This window comes from Lolium perenne, chromosome 2 (genome assembly GCF_019359855.2).
Source record: "Lolium perenne isolate Kyuss_39 chromosome 2, Kyuss_2.0, whole genome shotgun sequence".
In the NCBI taxonomy this organism is placed as follows: domain Eukaryota; kingdom Viridiplantae; phylum Streptophyta; class Magnoliopsida; order Poales; family Poaceae; genus Lolium; species Lolium perenne.
Window position 1 is genome coordinate 45,500,990 of NC_067245.2, and position 13,208 is coordinate 45,514,197.

Consider the following 13,208-nt stretch of genomic DNA (forward strand, 5'->3'; position numbering starts at 1 on the left):
GTGTCACCTCTGAACATGTGAGTTTTTGATTATGCACTAACCCTCTAATGAGTTTGTTTCGAGTTTGGTGTGGAGGAAGTTTTCAAGGGTCAAGAGAGGAGGATGATATACTATGATCAAGAAGAGTGAAAGCTCTAAGCTTAGGGATGCCCCGGTGGTTCATCCCTGCATATTTTAAGAAGACTCAAGCGTCTAAGCTTGGGGATGCCCAAGCCATCCCCTTCTTCATCGAAAAATTATCAGGTTCCTTCTCTTGAAACTATATTTTTATTCGGCCACATCTTATGTACTTTGCTTGGAGCGTCTGTATGTTTTTGTTTTTGTTTTTGTTTGAATAAATTCATGCTTGTGTGGGAGAGAGACACGCTCCGCTGGTTCATATGAACACATGTGTTCTTAGCTTTTAATTTTCATGGCGAAGGTTGAAATTGCTTCGTTAATTGTTATATGGTTGGAATTGGAAAATGATACATGTAGTAGTTGCTAAAATGTCTTGGATAATGTGATACTTGGCAATTGTTGTGCTCATGTTTAAGCTCTTGCATCATATACTTTGCACCTATTAATGAAGAAATACATAGAGCTTGCTAAAATTTGGTTTGCATAATTGGTCTCTCTAAGGTCTAGATAATTTCTAGTAAAGAGTTTGAACAACAAGGAAGACGGTGTAGGGTCTCATAATGTTTACAATATGTCTTTTATGTGATTTTTGCTGCACCGGTTCATCCTTGTGTTTGTTTCAAATAACCTTGCTAGCCTAAACCTTGTATCGAGAGGGAATACTTCTCATGCATCCAAAATCCTTGAGCCAACCACTATGCCATTTGTGTCCACCATACCTACCTACTACATGGTATTTCTCCGCCATTCCAAAGTAAATTGCTTGAGTGCTACCTTTAAAATTTCCATTCTTCATCTTTACAATATATAGCTCATGGGACAAATAGTCTAAAAACTATTGTGGTATTGAATATGTACTTATGTATTTTATTTCTTATAAGTTGCTTGTTGTGCGATAACCATGCTCCTGGGGACGCCGTCAACTACTCTTTGTTGAATATCATGTGAGTTGCTATGCATGTCCGTCTTGTCTGAAGTAAGGGAGATTTACCACTAAAATGGTTAGAGCATGCATAATGTTAGAGAAGAACATTGGGCCGCTAACTAAAGCCATGATCCATGGTGGAAGTTTCAGTTTTGGACAAATATCCTCAATCTCATATGAGAAAATTAATAATTGTTGAATGCTTATGCATTAAAGAGGAGTCCATTATCTGTTGTCTATGTTGTCCCGGTATGGATGTCTAAGTTGAGAATAATCAATAGCGAGAAATCTGATGCGAGCTTTCTCCTTAGTACAGGCGGCATAGAGGTACCCCTTTGTGACACTTGGTTAAAACATGTGCATTGCGATGATAATCCAGGTAATCCGAGCTAATTAGGACAAGGTGCGGGCACTATTAGTATACTATGCATGAGGCTTGCAACTTGTAAGATATAATTTACATGATACATATGCTTTATTACTACCGTTGACAAAATTGTTTCTTGTTTTCAAAACTAAAGCTCTAGCACAAATATAGCAATCGATGCTTTCCTCTTTGAAGGACCTTTCTTTTACTTTTATTGTTGAGTCAGTTCACCTATTTCTCTCCACCTCAAGAAGCAAACACTTGTGTTAACTGTGCATTGATTCTTACATACTTGCTTATTGCACTTGTTATATTGCTTTGCATTGATAACTATCCATGAGATATACATGTTACAAGTTGAAAGCAACCGCTGAAACTTAATCTTCCTTTGTGTTGCTTCAATACCTTTACTTTGAATTATTGCTTTATGAGTTAACTCTTATGCAAGATTTATTGATGCTTGTCTTGAAGTACTATTCAAGAAAAGTCTTTGATATATGATTCAGTTGTTTACTCATGTCATTTACCATTGTCTTGGATCGCTGCATTCATTACATATGCTTACAATAGTATGATCAAGTTTATGATGGCATGTCACTCCAGAAATTATCTTTGTCATCGTTTACCTGCTCGGGACGAGCAGAAACTAAGCTTGGGGATGCTGATACGTCTCCGACGTATCGATAATTTCTTATGTTCCATGCCACATTATTGATGATATCTACATGTTTTATGCATAGTTTATGTCATTATTATGCGTTTTCCGGAACTAACCTATTGACGAGATGCCGAAGGGCCGCTTGTCGTTTTCTCGCTGTTTTTGGTTTCAGAAATCCTAGTAAGGAAATATTCTCGGAATCGGACGAAATCAACGCCCAGCATCTTAGAATCCCCGGAAGCATCCAGAACACCCGAGAGCCGCCAGAGAGGGGACACAGGCCCCCCAGATGATAGGCCGGCGCGGCCCAGGGGTGGCCCGCGCCCCCCTGTGGTGACGTCGCCTCGTTGACCCTCCGACGCCGCCTCTTCGCCTATTTAAGGGTCCTCGACCTAAAACCTCGATACGGAAAAGCCACGGTACGAGAAACCTTCCAGAGCCGCCGCCATCGCGAAGCCAAGATCTGGGGGACAGGAGTCTCTGTTCCGGCACGCCGCCGGGACGGGGAAATGCCCCCGGAAAGCTTCTCCATCGACACCGCTGCCATCTCCACCGCCATCTTCATCAACGCTGCTGTCTCCCATGAGGAGGGAGTAGTTCTCCATCAAGGCTCGGGGCTGTACCGGTAGCTATGTGGTTAATCTCTCTCCTATGTACTTCAATACAATGATCTCATGAGCTGCTTTACATGATTTAGATTCATATGAGTTTTGTATCACTATTCATCTATGTGCTACTCTAGTGATGTTATTAAAGTACTCTATTCCTCCTGCATGGTGTAAAGGTGGCAGTGTGTGCATCATGTAGTACTTGGCGTAGTTTATGATTGTGATCTCTTGTAGATTATGAAGTTAACTATTACTATGATGGTATTGATGTGATCTATTTGGTTATGTTGATCTATCTTGCACTCTAAGGTTATTTAAACATGAACATTGAATATTGTGGAGCTTGTTAACTCCGGCATTGAGGGTTCGTGTAATCCTACACAATGGTGTTGTCGTGGTATCGTCACGGCATATGCCATAGGATGGCTAATCGAAGTGGTCCCTGAGAGATCTCACGGCGGTATCCGGATGCGGGTATGGGCACGAGCGACACGGCGACGTACCCAGGTTCGAGGCCCTCCGATGGAGGTAAAACCTCTACTCCTGCTATGAGTGTATATGATGATCACACAATACAATGGTGCTCCTAGAGCTGTGTCCGGCTGCTCCTGGGAGACTAAGGGAGACGATGGTCTCTCTCACAGGGCAGCTCTATGGGTGGAATGAAGTAAGAATGATCGATCCCCTGCACGAGAGGGGGTAGTGCGGCTTATATAGGCACCGGCACTTTACATATAAGACCCTATAGTTTACTGGCCGGCTTGGCCGGCTCCGGCTTCCGCTCCTTCCCGAGGCGGTGACGTCAGGAGCCGTTGAGGCATCGTGGCCTGTCCCATCTGGCTGCCACGGTCAGCGGTATGGAGAGGAGGTGTCCCTGTCGCCGTCAGCCACTGTAGCCAGTACGGATCGTCGTAAGCCCTGACGGCCTGTCCGGCGCGTGGCACTATTGCTCCACAGTGCCCCGCACTTTATGGAAGATGGAGTCAGCGTGGACTTTAGGAACCCGGATCACCGACCCGGTTCCTTCCAGTGCAAGACTCGCCAGCCTCGAGTCGGTCTGAGGTACAAACCCCAGTCGGATATGGCTTGTAGAAGCCGGCCCAGCTACAGCATTGGTGGCCGTAGCCAGGCCGACTAGGACCTAGAGCCAGCCGGCTTCCGGACCAGCCGGCCACGGCGCCAGCCGGCTGCTCCTCAGCCGGCCTTTGCCGCGAGCCGGCCAGTGGCCAGCCGGCTGCTCCGCGTCCATTGCCCTATCCGGGGTCTTCCCCCCGACATTAGCCCCCGAAGCTGGCAAGGTCCTGCGTCTAGAAGGACCTAGGCAGGTTTTCCTGGCTTCTCGAATATATTTGACGGCACTTGGAGGGGCCGACTGAGAATTTCCATTCAGCCGGCTGCGCCCTCATCCGGCTCGTTCCTGCCGGCTGCTTCTAGCCGGCCGCTTTTTACACTTATGCAGCTTTTGTTTTCTCGCAAGTTTTGGTGGCGTCTCCGCCTTGTTGACGACTTTTAGTCCGGGTTGAACTTATTGTCCTGCGCCTGACTTGACTGGTCTGACGCCTGGCGCCGCGGTCGGTTCGTCTGGTCACATCAATGTTCCTCCGGATCCGGTGCGGTAGTGGGGAGCGTGGTGTGGCCGTTTCCGGTAACCGTTGCGGTCGTGGGAGGAGTTACGGCGCAGTAAATCCCGATCGTGGCCCACGATTGCCACGTGGCCGCGCAACTGGCGCGCCAGGCGGCTATAAATGCCCCCGGTAGCGGTACCGAGGCGCCCTTCTTCTTCCTCGCACTCTTCGTTCTCTCGCTCAAGCTTTCTCTTTTCTTCGCTCGAGCGCTCCGTCGCACGCCAACACTCCTGGCGAACTCCGGCGAGCAGCTGCCCCGACGTTCTCCCGCCGGGCCGCCGCCGCCACTCCACCAATCCGGCGCCACGGGGCCGCGCGTTTCCACGGAGCATCCTCAGCAGCCGCCGTCGCCGCCGCCGTCGCAAAGCTCTTCGTCGCCGTTTCGCCTCTCGTGGTCAACTTCTTCCTCTTCCTCGACAATGGCCTCCGCCAGCGGATCGTGGAGGGGCTCATACATGCGGGAGGACGACATCGAGCGGCTGGTGCGCCTCCGCCGGATCCCGTCGGCGGTGGTCTGGCGGGCGCCCGGCGAGGAGACGGAGCCCGAGCCGCAGCCCGGCGAGCGCGTCGTCTTCGGCGCGCATCTTGATCGCGGGCTGGGCCTGCCGGCTTCAACCTTCTTCCGGCAGTTCCTCGACCACTTCGGCCTGCAGCCGCACCACCTGCCGGCCAACGCGTGCGTCCTCCTCAGCTGCTTCGTGGCATTCATGGAGGCCTACGCCGGCTTGTGGCCAGACATCGACTTCTGGAGCCGGCTGTTCTACTTGAAGGCGCAAACCACCGAGGGCCGCCTGCGGGCCTGCGGCGCCGCCTCGATCTACACCCGGCCTGGTACGCCCTTCCCCAAGATCCCCACCGTTGACTCGGTGAAGAACTGGCAGATGTCGTTCTTCTATGTGCGCAACGAGGGGCAGCTCGTCGACCGGATCAACCTGCCGGAGTTCAACCCGGCTCCTCCAGTCGGCCGGATCAACTGGAGCTACAACGCCCGCACGTCGGATCCGGACGCCGAGGTGAACCAGCTCTGGGACTTCCTGGGGGCAGCCGTCGAGAATGGGCTGACTGCGGAGGATCTCCTCTGCACCATCGCTGAGCGCCGGGTGCTGCCACTCCAGAGGCGCACCCACAAAATCGGGCACATGTCCGGCCGGTTCGACCCGAACCGGACGTCCAAGGCGGTGCTCTCCAAGGCCCAGGTGGCCAGCCGGGTGAATAACATCACCAAGGCAAACATGCCGGACGACTGGAACTACGGGCTGGCGCCCCGCGACAGGGACCACCCGCCCGAACGGGTAAGCTTGTGTTTTCACCGGCTTCCGGCTTGCGGCTGCGAGGCCGACTTCCTATTGCTTTTGCCGACTTCCGGCTTGTTGTTCGCTCATGCTTTTTCTGTCTTTCTAGCTCTTTGAGCGCCAGAACGCCGAGGACGGCGACCTGGCGACGAGGAGGTGGACGCCGGATCACGTCGATCCGGCTGACCAAGCCGGCGACCAGGTCGGCGACGACGACCTGCTGCAGGCGCCTGACCTAGGCGGCCAGGGGGAGCACAATCCGCCCCCTTCACCGGAGCAGCAGGAGGACGAGGAGCCGGCGACGTCCGGCACGGGGCCGATCCCCGCCGTGCCTCTGCGCGCGAGGCCACCAAGCACCACGGCGACTTCGGCGCGCCAGGGGAAGAAGCGGGCCAGCGAGCCCCGCTCCACTGCCGCCTGCGAGGCGAAGGCGAAGAAGCTCCGCCGGCAGCAGCCGAAGAAGGTTCCGGAGCAGGCCGGGTGAGTTTTCTTTCTCTTTCTTGTTTGATTCCTTTTCTTTCCTTACTTTTTATGCTTATCTTCTCCTTGTTTGTCCGGCTAGGGCTCCCATCAAGTTTGCCCAGGGCGGCGGCTCCCGGCAGGCTCCGCGCGTCGCGTCGCCGCCTCTGCGCCAAAGGAGGGAGCCGACGCCGCAGCCTTCATCGCGCGCTCCTACGCCGCCGCCGCCTGCAGGTACTGCGCCTTCCGCAGGGGCGCCTTCCTTGCCGTGCCGCTGGCCTCAGCGCCCGATCGTGGCACGCGGGTCGAGCCGACTCGGCAGCCGACGCTGGACGACATGTTCCCGCGCCGGACACGTCTTCTGGACCCAGCCGCTGGGGCCGGGCGGGGCATGCCGCTTTCAGCCGGAGCCGGAGCCGGCAGAGCTGCACCGTCCACGACTGGAGCCGGAGCCGGCGGGGCCGCGCCGCCTGCGACCGGAGCCGGCACCCCGCCAAGTGTGGTGGTGCTGGATGAGAGCCCGGAGGGGGCACCTCAGGCGCCGGAGACGGCGGCGCCGACTGGGCCATCTGCTTCGCCTGGAGCGCCGCCACCACCGGAGCCGACGACAGGGGAGCCAACCAGGCAGGAGCCGGCAAGGGATGAGCCGGCGCGCACGGAGGGTGCCGGCTCACGCGCGCTGGTGAGGACGGGAGCCCCATCGGCGCCGCAGCAGGGCCTGCACGTGGCCAAGGGTGCCATGCTTCTGCATGTGCCATCCGCCTCCGACTCCAGCCTTGGCTCGGCTGGCACTATGGAGCAGGCGTGGCTCAGCGCCGACTCCTACGAGGTGACCAGCCGGGGGGGAACCCCGGCCAAGCATCGGTGGAGATGTTCTTCTCCAGCCTGCAGGCCCACCTCAAGGCCAGGGCTGCCGAGACCGCGGCCAGCGTTGCCAAGGTGGAGGAAGCCGGCAAGGTAAGCTTTATCTGTTTTTGATTTGGTTATCATCCTGGTAGCCCTCCGAGGCATGGGCCGGCTGCTGGGAGCCGGCCCGGGTTTCGCCTAGCTGACTGACTTTCTTTTTTCCTTAGGCTGTGATGGATCGGCGCACCACTCTGTACAACCGCGCCGTTACCCATTACCACAAGGCCAAGCTGGACCGGGCCGACTTGGCCCGCGAGCTGGAAACCACCAAGGGTAAGCTCTTGCTTCTTTCGACTCGATGTCTTATTTTCTTTTTAATCTTCATTGGCTGACGTTTCTTTCCGGCTGCCTCGCAGTTGAAGCCGCCAAGGTCCCGCGGCTGGAGTCGGATCTCCGGGCTGCTCGCGCCCAGTGCGCCGAGAGCGAGGAGGCGGGCCGTTCTTCAGCCGCCAAGCTCAAGCTGGCTGAGCAGGAGCTGACACGGCTGCGCCTGCTGGAGCAGAACCACCTCACTGAGCTCAACTCCCTTAGGACAGCGGAGAAGGAGAAGGTGGAGGATCTGAGCCGGCGGCAGACGGAGGTGGAGAAGCAGCGGCTTGCGCTGCAGGAGGAGGTCACCGCCAAGTCCACGGAGCTGACGGCTACCGCCAAGCGCTGGACGGATGAGATTGGCGCGCTTGATCGCGGCTTGGCGGGTGAGTGCATCTCTATGTTCCTTTCCCTTTGCCGGCTTTCGGCTGTCGGCTGCCGGCTTTCGTTGGCAGCCGACAGCAGAAACTCCTGATGTCTTCGCTATCACCATCTTCGGGCTGGTGGCAGTCGGTTCTTGCCGGCTGCCGCCAGGCTTTTCCTTTTGGCTTAGGACTTCGAAAATTTGCATTTTTCAGCTTATTTCGGCTTCGATGATTTCTAACTTGCTTCTTCTTGCAGCGGCCTTCCCGGAGACGCAGGACGCAGCTTTGGCAGCCGTTGGCGTTGCGCGCGAATCTAGGAGGCGGGAGACCGGCGAGGGCAGCTCGGAGTATTTCTCCATGGAGGACTACACGGCGTCCATGGCTGCCCGCGTCGAGCCCATCACCAAGCTCGGCTGGGAGCTCCGGAAGGCGGTTGAAGAGCTGGTGCCGATGCTGTGGCCTGAGGAGGCGGTGCCGCAAGATGTCTCCAGCCTCACCTCCCTGATGGAGCGGGCGCCGGATCGCTTCCTCGACTGGAAGGAGTCGGCCACGCGCGCTGGTGCCGACATGGCGCTGTCCTTCGTCCTCTCTTGGTACAACGAGGTGGACCTGGGGCAGCTTGAGTTCCGGCGAGCCGGCGTGGAGGACAAGCTCCCAGCCGAATACAAGGCCGCCCGTCTTGCTCGAGCCAGCGCCATCGCCGACTTCGTCGACAAGGCCCTCTTCGTCGCGGACCCGAACCCTCCTCCATCCGATGAGGACTACATGGAAGATGAGGAGGCGGAAGACGAGCCCGAAGACGACCCGGCAGCTGGCTCCGCGGACGCTCCTCCGGCTGGTCCTTCTCCAGCCGCGTCTTAGTTTTACCTGTCTTTCCAGTTGTTCTTTTGCCAAGACAATTTTATTAAATCCCCGGGATGCCAGGTGCGCATGTATGAATATTATCGTCCTTTAATTATGTCACACTTTAATGTGTTTGTTAATCATTTGTGTGCCGAGTTGCTTTCTTTCGACTCGTTCGCTTTTTCCCATCCGTCCCACTCTTTGGCTGTGCTCTTGCCGGTCGTACGTCCGACTTGTGATCCGTCGCCGGATCAAGAGCGGGCCGCTGGGTGAGGCCGACAGTATTTCGGTCGAACGAGCTGAATTCGACAATCCGGCACTTATATGAAAAGTTGCAAGTCAACTCGCTTTTACTCTTTCCCTTAGTCGTTTTTCGCGTGCCGGCTCCCTAGGCCTTACTCCCGCCAGCCGGACAGCCGGGTTGCGGTCTGTAGCTGGATCGGAAGCCGGCTGTCGGAAACCGGATCACGTTACTGAGCCGACCGCGTGAGAGGGTTCAAGCCAATTGGCGAAACAAGGTAGAGTACGCGAAAAACTTGTCGGAAACGGCGCTCTTGGCGCGTGCTTTTTCATAGCTTACAAAAGGGATACAAGGGATACATACATTCCTGCTCTCATGTGTAAAATGGGCGGAGTAAGTTGACATTCCAGGGACGTTTAGTCTCCTCGTCAGCCTTGTCCGGCTTGTTTTTCTTAGCCTCTTGGGCATCTATGAGATAGTAGGAATCATTGCCTACTGCCTTGCTCACGATGAAGGGACCCTCCCATGGGGATGACAATTTATGCTGTCCGGCTGTCCGCTGGATCAGCCGGAGCACTAGGTCTCCTTCTCGGAATGCTAAGGGCTGGACCTTCCGGCTGTGATAGCGTCGGAGGCTCTGCTGGTAGATAGTAGATCTAGACGCAGCCAGCAGCCGGGCCTCTTTGACCAGGTCAACTCCATCTTCGCGAGCTTCTTTGGCTTCGGCTTCTGTGTAGAGCTTGATCCTTGGCGCGTCGTGCTCGATATCGGTCGGCAGGACGGCTTCGGCCCCGTATACGAGGAAAAATGGTGTGAAGCCGACTGAGCGGTTTGTCGTTGTGCGCAGGCTCCACAGCACATTGGGCAACTCTTCAATCCAGCAGCCGGCTGCTCGCTCGAGCGGCTCCACCAGCCGGGGCCGGATGCCGGCTAGGACCAAGCCGTTAGCCTTCTCCACTTGTCCGTTGGACTCTGGGTGCGCCACAGAGGCTAGGGCCATCCGGATCCCCATTTCCCCGCAATAGCGAGAGAAGATGCCTTGGGAGAAGTTGCTGCCGTTGTCGGTGATGATGCTGTGGGGGTAGCCGAACCTCACGATGATTTCCTTGAGGAATGTGACGGCTGTGGAGCCGTCCAGCTTCTTGATTGGCTTGGCTTCGATCCACTTGGTGAATTTGTCAATCATCACCAAGAGGTGTGTCATGCCGCCTCGCGCTGTTTTGAACGGACCCACCATATCCAAGCCCCATACGGCAAACGGCCATGTGATGGGGATGGTTTTCAAGGCGGAAGCCGGCTGGTGTCTCTTCTTTGCGAAGCGCTGACAGCCGTTGCACTTCTTCACCAACTCTTCTGCGTCTCTGAGCGCAGTCGGCCAGTAAAAACCGTGCCGGAAGGCTTTGGCCACTATGGCTCTGGATGAGGCGTGATGTCCGCACTCTCCTTGATGGATTTCCCGTAGGAGTTCAATCCCTTCAGCCGGCTCGACGCACCGCTGGAACACCCCACTTACGCTGCGTTTGTACAGCTGGTGGTTGATGATGGTATAGGCCTTGGCCCTTCTCTCAATCTGCCTGGCCTGGACTCTATCATCAGGCAGCACACCGTCGGTGAGGTAGGAGAGGAAATCTTGTGCCCATGAAGGTACGCATCTTATCTCGAATACGCTGACCAACAGGGCCTCCTGCGTGGGAGCTTCCGGATTCGACTGCATGGTCGCCGGGTTCGGCTTGCTAGCCGGCGGGTTCGGCTTGCTAGCCCCCGAGTTTGGCGATGAAGCCCCCGGGTTGGACTGAGAAGTCCCCGGGTTCGGCATGGTAGCCGGCGGGTTTGGCTTGTTAGCCCCCGACTTGGGCGATGAAGCCCCCGGGTTCGGCTGAGCAGCCCCCGGGTCAGCCGGCACGAATATTGAATCCGAATCCGGTGACGGTATGATGGACGGCTTCTTGAGAACCGCCAAGGCGATGCCTGGCGGAATGGCTTGCTGGGTTGAGCCAATCTTGGACAAGGCGTCAGCCGCCTCATTGTTTGCCCGTGGCACATGGTGGAATTCGCAGCCGTCGAAGAAGCCGGATAGCTGCTGGACATGGAAGCGGTATGAGGCCATGTTGGCGTCCTTCGCGTCCCAGTCGCCATGTGCTTGCTGTATGACCAAGTCGGAGTCGCCGAAGCAGAGTATGCGACGCACGCCAATCTCCTTGGCCAGCTTCAGCACATGAATGAGCGCTTCATACTCCGCCACATTGTTGGATGCGGCGAAGTGGATCTGCAGGACGTAGTCCAGCCGGTCTCCCTTGGGAGAGGTGATGACGATGCCGGCTCCCAAGCCATTGCGCATCTTCGAGCCGTCAAAGTGCATCTTCCAGTGTGTGGAATCCGGCACAGGCGGCAGGTACTGCATCTCAGCCCAGTCGACGAAGAAGTCCGCGAGGATCTGCAACTTGATGGCTGTGCGTGGCTCGTAGAGGATGGTGTGGGTGGCTAGCTCCAGGGCCCACTTGGCAACCCGGCCGTTGGCATCCTTGCTGCCGATGATTTCCGCCAAGGGTGCCGTGGCAACCACCTTGATGGGGTGCTCTTGGAAGTAGTGCTTGAGCTTTTTTGCCGCCATGTAGACGCCGTAGGTGACCTTCTGGTAGTGGGGGTAGTTTTGCTTCGACTGGGAGAGCACTTCGCTAAGGTAGTAGACTGGGCGTTGGACCAGCTGCTCCCTGCCGTCTTCTTTGCGCTCCACCACCAGGACAACGCTAACCACTCGGTTGGTGGCTGCGATGTACAACAGCATCGGCTCCATTGAAGCCGGCGTTGCAAGGATTGGCGCGGTTGAGAGCACGCGCTTCAAGTCACGGAAAGCTTCCTCCGCCTGCGGTGACCAGACGAACTTGTCCGCCTTCTTCATCAATTGATACAGGGGCAGTGCCTTCTCCCCCAGCCGGCTGACGAAGCGGCTCAAGGAAGCCAGGCAGCCAGCGAACTTCTGGACGTCCTTGAGGCACTGCGGCAGTTCCATCTTCTCCAGGGCACTGATCTTGTCCGGGTTGGCTTCTATCCCTCGCTGAGAGACGAGGTAGCCGAGGAGCTGGCCAGACGGCACGCCGAATGTGCACTTGGCCGGGTTGAGCTTCATCCGAAATCTTCTCAGATTGGTGAAGGTTTCTCTCAGGTCATCAAGGAGGGTAGTCGTCTCCTTGGTCTTTACAACGACATCATCCACATATGCGTGAACGTTTCTGCCGATTTGATCCTGCAAGCATTTTTGCATGCACCTTTGGTAGGTGGCGCCTGCATTTTTCAAGCCGAACGGCATAGTCGTGTAGCAATAAGCCCCATACGGGGTAATGAACGAAGTCTTTATTTGATCAGCCGGATTCAAAGGAATCTGGTGGTAGCCTGAATAGGCATCTAGGAAAGACAACAGTTCACAGCCGGCAGTCGAGTCTATGACTTGATCTATGCGCGGCAGGGGGAAGGGATCCTTCGGGCACGCCTTGTTCAGGCTGGTGTAGTCGATATACATGCGCCAGGAGTCGTTCTTCTTCAAAACCAGGACCGGGTTCGCCAACCAGTCCGGGTGCAGCACTTCCATGATGAAGCCGGCAGCTAGGAGCCGGGCTATTTCTTCACCGATGGCCTTCCTTCATTCTTCGGCGAAGCGCCTGAGAGGCTGCTTCACCAGCTTGGCTTCAGGCCGGACGTGGAGGTGGTGCTCAGCCAGCTCCCTCGGCACACCCGGCATGTCTCTTGGAGTCCATGTGAAGATGTCCCGATTCTCACGGAGGAAGCTGGTGAGCTCGCTTTCCTATTTCTTGCTCAAGCCGGCACCAATGGTGACGTACTTGTCCGGCTGCGCCAGATCCAGCAGGATCTTCTTGGTGTTGTCGGCCGGCTGGAAGTGAGTCGTCCCAGCCGGGTTGCCTGCAGCCGGCATGTCTGTCTGCGCAGCCTTGGCGAGGGCGACGGCGTCGTGGATGAGCTGCTTCTCGGTGGCGATGACCAGCGTCTGGGCCATCTTGGAGCTCTGCGTGGCGCAGTCCATGGAGCGGCGATAGTCGCCGGCTACGGTGATGACCCCCTTGGGGCCAGGCAGCTTCATCTTCAGGTACCCATAGTGGGGCACCGCCATGAACTTGGTCAGGGCCGGCCTGCCCAGGAGCGCGTGGTAGGGACTCACGAGGTCCACCACCTCGAACTCGATTCTCTCGGTGCGGAAGTGATCCGGCTTCCCGAACATCACCTCCAGCGTGATCCGGCCGATCGGCTGGCAGCAGTGGCCTGGCACGATGCCATGGAAGACGGTGGGGGTGGGACGCAACTCGGCCTCCTGGATGCCCAGCTTGCGGGCGGTGTCACGGTAGAGGATGTTGATGCTGCTGCCGCCGTCGATGAGGACGCGCGAAAAACGCACGCTGCGCCGGGTTGTGCCGATGGTGGGGTCGAGGACCATGGCGTAGCTGCCCGGCTTCGGCAGGACAGCTGGTGTGTCGCGGCGA